Source organism: Cebus imitator, unplaced genomic scaffold (assembly GCF_001604975.1).
Source record: "Cebus imitator isolate Cc_AM_T3 unplaced genomic scaffold, Cebus_imitator-1.0 Scaffold630, whole genome shotgun sequence".
Lineage (NCBI taxonomy): Eukaryota > Metazoa > Chordata > Mammalia > Primates > Cebidae > Cebus > Cebus imitator.
This window is the reverse complement of record NW_016107945.1, coordinates 242,443-251,171: the sequence shown is the minus strand read 5'-3', so window position 1 is coordinate 251,171 and position 8,729 is coordinate 242,443. Positions and strand designations below refer to the sequence as shown.

Below are 8,729 nucleotides of genomic sequence, written 5' to 3'. Positions count from 1 at the left end.
GCCATTCTAGAAGAGCTTGAATACCTGCCATGTTCTCCGTAGAGTTTCATTATATGAGTAATAAACCTTTTCATACCCTCTGGGTGCATGTATGTCACCATTAGTCCTGATACCCAAACTGATACTGAGAGGGGAATTGATCCCTCCCTAACAAGGCACCCAAAGGACACTAAAAATAAGACTATTTGTGTCATTGAAGAGAGACCAGAAAACCTATGGCATTTGTCCAATTGCGTGAGGGAGAATCCTAGGCTTTCTTATTGGCTGCTGGGAGAGGTAAAAGGGGAAGAAAGAATAGTGGGGCCTAAAAGCTGCCAGTGATTAACACCAAAATGAAGTCATCACATTTAGGTATTAAAATAGTCAAATACACTTGTGCTTCAACGTTTTAATATGTAGAATGTCAGGGGTAGTGTATAAATAGATGATAACCATTAGTGCTGGGTGATAAGGACATGGATTTTCACATGTTTGAAAATTTCTGTAAGTTTTTAAAAAGTCGAGTCCAGTCTTGCTATGATTTGGTTTGTCTCTGCCAAAGCTCCTGTTGAAATTTGATCTCCAATGTGGAAGTGTTGGGAGGTGGGGCCTAGGGGGAGGTATCTGGGGAGGTATTGGGCAGATCTTTTATGAAAAGATTAACGCCCTCCTCTGGGGGAAACTGAGTTCTTCCTCTTGCAGGAATGGGTTAGTTCCTGAGAGCAGGTTGTTAAAAAGAGTCTGGCTTCCTCAGTTCCGCTCCCTCGCTTCCTCCTGCCATGTGATCTCCTTGCACATGCCAGCTCCCCTTCCACTTTCTGTCATGAGTTTAAGCAGCAGGAGGCCCTCACCAGGTGCAGCTGCCTGATCTTGAACTTTCAGCTGCCAGAATCATGAGCTAAAGGAATCTCTTTTCTTTGTAAACTCCCAAGTCTCAGGTATTCTGTTATAGCAACATAAAAAGGACTAAGATAAATCTAATATAAAAACTTCAATTTCTCACGCAAGTGAAGCTTCTCTCTTTTTGCCAATGTGAGCCCAATTCAAGCTTAAAACCTGTAGTAGAGACTGGGGCACATGATCAGTTTCTTTTCTATTTTCACAAATTCCTCAATTCCTCTAATCTCTGTGTTGCATCTGAATGCTCAGGGGTTGTACTGAAAGCTGGGGAGAGAAAGGAAGGAGAAATTTGTGATCCAGCAGTGGTTGCCCTCATGGTTGTGGGAGGTGCTGAAACACTGAGTTTTGGGGCATAGACTTTTACGGTTTCACACTAACTTTCTGAATCCTTCCACTGGAGACTTGCTGCAGCCCTAATTTTTACGTGAAGTAATGCAACCTCTAATCGGCCATGTGTAACCACCCCTGCCCACCTCCATTCCCTCTAACTGGATACCTCTATCATCTTTCCACCAAAGATGCCTCATCATGAAAGGAAGCCCTCTAGAGCAGAGTTGTATCACTGTAATTCAAGACCAGTGATTTTGAATACATCCATCAGATCAAAGGATACTCGTAATGGCAGTGATGTTTCCTCATACTGCCAGCACTCTTTATTTTCCCTGCCTTGAGGGAATCTGCAGTCTACTTCCATCCTTCCTGCTTAACCAGGGGAGCCTCAGATTTTAGACCTCATGTGCCCACACCCAGCTAACTGTGATGTGATCAGTAAGAACTTGGAGACTGCAGAGCCGTTAGGTTGCTGCAGCTTGCAAACATCCCCAGAGAATGGGGAGTCAGTCTCCCCAGTCTTGGCAAGTGCCTGTTCACCTCAGGAGGGGCTCTTGGGGTGTTTTCTTACTAAGCCTGTTGTGGGGGGCAGAAGGGGACAGCCCTTTTTTTTTGCCCCTAAGGGTAATATTCTGTATTCTGGAAATCTCCCCAGAGAAAAATCTCAACTCTCAATCTTCCCACAGCCAATTTCCTTTGTTTGTAAATACCCTGGATGAAGCGTGTTGGTTTAAAGGTGACCAAACTGTGTTTTGGCTTACCCCTTAGCAAGGTTTGCCTAGCTGCTCTGGCATCTCCTTTTAGACTGTGCAGATAATTAACACCCTTCCTTATCAGCTTTGGAGCCTCTGCCAAAATTCTAAAACAACAGGGAATTCACACTTAGCTCTTCTTGCATTTGGAACCATTTTAAGGCAATGTTACTCGTGACATTTCAGGAAAAAATGCAAATATATTACCAAGTGTTGTTGGTTGTTATGTAAAACCTCTTAGGAAGCAATAAAAATATATGTTGGGTGATAAACAACAAACATTATAGGTACCCAGCACTGATTGACATGGAATATTATGGGAAAAGTCTCATAATTTGCATCTAAAAATTACTAGACTCAAGTGATTTTAAAAACCAAGGGCCAAAGAAATCAACGGGAGTTAGGGAAAAGGGGACCTGTTACTACTCCACCTAAACTACCTAGAAAAATCCGTTTTGTTGAATCGTGATATTGGAAACACTATTTTTTTTATACCAGATACAGAAACTGAGGCCAGAGATAAAATGATTAGAAGGGAAGATGCCAGTGCCTACACTCAATAATGTCCTTGCCCAGATGGAAAATGCAGAACCTTATCAAGGCCTGGGGATCTTAGTGACCAGAGATGAAACTGAGAAATGGACCCACTCGATGTCATTCTTATTTTAAAAGGCTTTTACATCAATTTTCATAGAGCTCCTATCTTGCATTCATTAATATAAATAGCATTTTATGAAATGGTTGTTTAGAAATTTCATTTTTTATACATATATATATATACATATATATATATATATGTATATATATATATTTAAATCCTTCTAAGCTCTACCTTTCAGCCGTGAGTCTGAAACCACTTGGTTGTGGGGTTGGCGGGGGTTCTTTTCAGTGCCATCTGGATGGGGATGTTCAGTTGACTTTGGAGATCACAGGGAAAGGGGAAGCATCTGCATTCCTTTCGCCTTCCTGGTGATGTGTTAAAAGGTACTTGGCACAAAAGATGGATTTACGTGGAAGCAAAAATGTAAGGTGAGAAATGAGACACCCTTAAAGACCAGCTCTTTGCTTTCAGACTCTGCTCAACAGAGCATGCAGGGCCGCTCCAGGGACCCAGGCAGGGAGGGCCTGCAGTGGGAATGTTTTCACCCACTCAATCACCAAAGTCAGTCCATCCATAAAAACTCTTTTTCATGTTCATCTTCTTATTTGCAAATGATAATAGTAATGACAGCAGTAATATTCGTAATAATGATGTTTAATATCCCTGATATGGCTCAACTCTCCCATGTCTAGGTGAGGGGGGCTGTTCTGAGTGGTTAAGTGACTCGGCCAAGCCTGTGGCAGGTCCGAGGTAGGAACCCAGGCCTCCTGACCGCCCTCAGCCCAGGCACGTGAGGTTCTGCTGGCTGGGCTTCTCCCCAGGGATTCTGCTCCCCTGAACACCTGCCTCTCACTCCTCTTGCAATGCAGAGACCTACTGGAGCTGCACCCTCTGAGGTGAGCAGGCGGCTGTGTTAGTCATTCTTCCTTCATGCTGTCTTAATCCCTCTGAATGTCAGCAAAAGCCAGGAATAAGCAACAGAGTCACTTTCAGACTAATCTCTCCCATGTGCTGTCTTTTTTGTCTTGCTTCCTTTGTGGATCTGTCACTGAATAATTCCTCCTGAGCCTGCTCAGATTATACTGCGTCCCTGTGCCTGGATCGAGGAAAAACAAGAGAGCAAAGCTACCTCTGTGCACATGGATATGTGACTTTGGCATTTTGACATTACACAAGTGGATTTAAATTGAGATCTTTCCAGTTGAAAAGTGAACTCCAGAGGTAGAGAAGAGGGAATTGTAAAACAGCTCAGGATTCTTCTATTTCACTTACTAGGTCCTTATATAGAAATCAATACAACATATGTGCCAATCAAATGAGATAATGTCTGTGGACAGTTTGAACCATTTATTAACTCTAAGGAGCAAACAGAAAAGAGTCTCTAAGACAGTAGCAGAAGTGGTACTGGGCTTAATGATAAATGGGTTCTAGTTCTGGCTCTGTCACCATAAGGAACTTAAAAGGTTATTTTACCTATGTAGACCTAGTTACTTCCTCTAGAAAATGAGTAGTTTCTTCCAGCTTTAACATTTTAGGATTCACTCACATTTAGGGAGTTAAACTGAATTTCTGGCACTACTATTTTGGGAGGTTGATTTTGACCTAAGCATATGCAATGCTAAATATAATGCTTTTGCTGCATTTCTGTCTCTGTTTATGGCTTTTTTCTAAGCTAAGATAAGCCTGTTTGGTTCAAAGCTAGATAGCCCGAGTGTACTGGGCACGTTCAGACTCTACTGCTTATAATTGCAGCCTTTCTGGAATTGTGTGTGGAAAGCAGCAAGAATCTCAAACAGGGCTGTCGTCTTAATAACTAGATAACTGCAAAGGTAGAGGTCGCATTAACTGAGTAAAATGAATGAGTATTTGCACTGAAGTATGTCTATTTACACAGATCCCATTGGCTACAGAACATTTGGGAGGAAAGGAAATTCAGTTGGATAAACACCGTAGGATAAAAGTTAACAATCTCTGGAACTGTGGCTTTCAAGAAACTATTAGGAGGTAGGAGGCCGCCGCTGTACTGCACAGGTTGTGTTCTATGGATGTTACCAAGATGTCCAATTAAAATGAACACTGATGGGGCATCCACAAGACCATGATCTTATGACAGTCGAAAACCACTAGTAACTGGAGAACTGTTACTGCCACACACACCTGTTAACAATAGAGTCCAGGAATGCTCATCTGAAGACAACACAGAGCCTTGTTGGCAAATACTGCAAACTGGCAACCAGGAGGCTCCCGCCCCTCAGTGCACCTGCTGATTGGCCCTTCAGTGCACCTGCTGATTGGCTCTAACCATGGTCTCCAGCAACTGGTGGCTGTGAAGTAACTACAAAATATGTCTCCTGCGCTATGAAATGACTCAGCTGGCTTCTCCAGGCCATAGAGAGTCTTCTACCTATAAAGACATGTCAGCATATTTACAGAATTAGAAAAGCCACCAAGAAATAGAAAGCGCAGACCTCATTCTTAAAATGTTGTTATTTAATCATGTTTAATGGAAAGAATACATATTTCTCTCCTCTCTTTATCCCTGACTAGCTAGTGGCGGTGGGGGGTGGGCGTGGATAGGTAAGCAGACACAAAGGCATCCCAACCTGTCTTAAATAGGGAAGAAAAACAAATGTTTTTGTGAATTTCAGTTGACAAGCAGGGAGTAAGAACCTCTGTATGGTACTTGGTAGTTTTCAAACCATCCTACACTTTTAACAGTTGTGGCAAAGATGTCGAATAACTTATGCAAATCTCAAAATGGATTGTTGGCAGGTTGTGATGAGAATGTCAACTGACCAGACAGAATCCTTTCTTCTCTTGGGTAACACCTTTCCAGTTCCTCTACTCTTTTAATGGGAGGTGATTTTGCAATGATATTCAAACTACGCTTAAATTTGAGCAGCTCCTTAGGCTTTTAAGTGAAACACTCTATGTAATGACATAGCACCTGTAATTAGCATGATGGTATTGATAATAACGATGATGGTAATGATTCATTAAGCACTATGTGTTGGGAACTGTACTATGCACATTTGCAAACATTATTTTTAAATTCTTAAAATTTTTCCTTTTATTATTTTAGGAAAATAATACCAACTAGCCTCAGTTTGGAGATGAGGGATCTGAAGAACAAAGTGTTTTTGTTCCTTGTAAAAGGCTACAAAGCTAGTCATTTTTGGATTTGACCCCCAACATACCTTTTCTCCATGATTGTGCTGTTATCATTATGCACACATCTTAGGTCACAGCTGAATCCCACCCAACCCGTTATCTTACCTTATGCCTTTTCACCAAGGACAGTTTTATCATTACCAGAGGTTTGCATCCTTCAAACTACGGAGAACACCACATGCAGGGCTCTGCATGATTCATTAGAAGGCCCTGAGATAGTCTGGCATGATGGCTTAGAACAGTGCTTTGCAATCAGATGGACCTGGATGCAGACACTGACTCAGTAACAGTCTAGTCCTAATACCTGGAAAGTCACTTACTTAACCTTTCTGGGGTTCACTTTCTTTTCCTGTAACTGTCGGCAGTACTACCTACCTACCTTATAGTATTAGGGGGAACATGAAAATTAGATGAAATAACTATATAAACTGCCGGCAATTAGTAAGTCTTCTATATAATGATTACGTTGTTTCTGCTTCGCTGAGGTTTTCTAAAAAAGTCATTGTTGTGTCTGCTCAACCTTCATCCTGCCAACACTAAGGGTGGGCAATTCACTCAAATAATTATCGAGGACCTGCTATGTTAGATATTGTGCCAGGCACTTGAAATAGAGCAATAAACATAATCTTTGATTTCAAGGAAATTACCCGACTGGTAAAAGGAGTAGATCCCCCCCCTGCCCCCGCAGACTGCACCAGAATGTGATAATAAAGCCTTGAGTATTGTACTATGGGAACACAGAGGAACAGCTGATTCTGCCTGGGGGGCAGTCAAGAAAAGTTCACAGATGTGCAGTGAGCAAGATCAACAAATGGCACATACAAATCCTGTCTCCCCTCCAAGAGAAGATGGCAAGACAGCATTTCTCTGCGGTCCTTAATCAGTGGCGTGCATACGTAAGGCAAGGATGTGATCTGAGGCTAACCTGGTCATTGTATTCCCAAGTTTGCCTCAAACAGGATGCTGAAACTCCTGCGGCCAGCTGAGGCAATGGCTCCCCACAGGGCACTTAAGTTTGAGCTGAAGATTTCTAAGTCCTATTTATTGTTCCTGGGAAGGCTACTTCCTTCTTGGCTAAGAGTTTCCATCCAAATGAACTCTGTTGGAAACGATGAATATGATTCCTTCTAGCGGCCATTATTTGCTTTTGCTCTGGTCACTGAAAATACACATTTCTTATATAAAATTCTGCTCTCAGCTCCACCATTCAACCAAGAACCCAGACAGTCTCAATGTCTTCTGCAGCAGTTTCCTTGGCAACCAGGACCCAGCCAGAGAGCTCGCCAACCCACAGTGGGCCCAAGTGAAACCCTGCAGCACTGTCAGGCACTCTCTGCTTTTAAATAGTAAGAGACCACACAAATGCCAACGCAGCTGCCATCATTCTCTATTTGTGAAGCACCTTCCATCTGGGCACCTCAAAGCGGAATGATTTCACAACAGGGGTCTCACCTGATCGAGATGAGCATTATCATTATTCAAACTGTTCCTGAAAGGAATCAGGAGTGAGAAAAATCAAAGGATTCTCCAATGGGCTCCTTTGTCCTTCTTATCTTTTAATATTTTCCCTTTTCTTTTTGTTTATTTTAAACCAATGCTTCTGGCACTCCTTTGCAGTTACTCTTTCAGCTGCCTTTGAAAATGCCACACTAAAAGGCCAGAGTCAAGATCACAGTACTTACGATTCCTCAATCAGGGCAGCCCCATTGATCTTTCCCAGTCATAATAGCTAAATCCAGCTGATGTCTAAGTCACTGCCATTGAGGTTCATAATCCGGGTTGCTGGGGAAAGAGGGTGGACTGTCAGCAAAGGAGGGCCACATACGCAGTAAAAATGCCTTCTTTCTTTCCCTTTGCCCACCACTGCTCACACCCGATGGCTCCAATGGAACTCCTAATTATACAAATATTGAGGACTCCCATTTCAGTGAATAGAACTTACCCCACGAGATTATTTAGAGCAGGGCTTCTCAAACTTCAGTATCTCTAGGAATCACTCGGGGACTTTGCTAACAGCGGAGTCTGGCTCTTGACTCTCGCTGCTGCGGCCGCAGCCATGAGTATGCTCAGGCTTCAGAAGAGGCTCGCCTCTAGTGTCCTCCGCTGTGGCAAGAAGAAGGTCTGGAGGGACCCGAACGAGACCAGTGAAATCTCCAGTGCTAATCCGCGGCAGCGGACGCGGAAGCTGATCAAAGATGGGCCGAGCATCCGGGCTGGCGGCCAGCAAAACGCCTCGGCCCGCCGGAAGCGCAGGCACGTGGGCCCAGGTCAGCGCGGGGGCAGCCGACGCCGGAGCGGGAAGGTCACGTGGGAGAGGAGAAGGAGGGCTCTGCGCCGCTGCTCAGAAGAGACCGGGAATCTGAGAAAATTGATCGTCACCTATATCACAGCCTGTACCTGAAGGCGAAGGGGAATGTGTTCAAAAACAAGCGGATCTCGTGGAACACATCCACGAGCTGAAGGCAGACAAGGCCAGCGAGCAGCGCCTGGCCGCGCAGGCCGAGGCCCACGTCTAAGACCGAGGAAGCACGCAGGCGCCCTGAAGAGCGCCTCCAGGCCAAAAAGGAGGAGATCGTCAAGACTTCGTGGAGGAGGAAGAGACCAAGAAATAAAAGCTCCCCCTTTGTCTGTACATACTGGCCTCCGTGATTACAAAGATCACCCATGAAAATAAAACGAGCCTTTAAAACAAACAAACAAACTGCGGAGTCTGATTCTGCCAGTTTGGGGTGAGACCCGAGGGTCTGTAGTTCCAACAAGCTCCCAGCTGTTGCTGGTGCTGCTGGTCAGAGGACTGGACTTGGAGTAGCACGGGCTCAGGCTCAATGTTTGTTGTTTACATGTACTCATACATGCCTGTACGTGCTGCAGAAGTGCACTGGAAAGAAAAGCACACTTCATTCTTGTAGGGTTTTATATGTTTGAAAACACTTTGATAGACATTTCTCTTAGGCAAGCAGGGTAGGTAGGATTATAATCCTGATTTTTTCTGCCCC

At 43.9% G+C, this 8,729-nt stretch overlaps 1 pseudogene; it reads left to right on the top strand.

The window, feature by feature from the left end:
• Positions 1-7,761: 7,761 nt before the first annotated feature.
• Positions 7,762-8,418, top strand: LOC108295308 (annotated as a pseudogene).
• Positions 8,419-8,729: the final 311 nt, after the last annotated feature.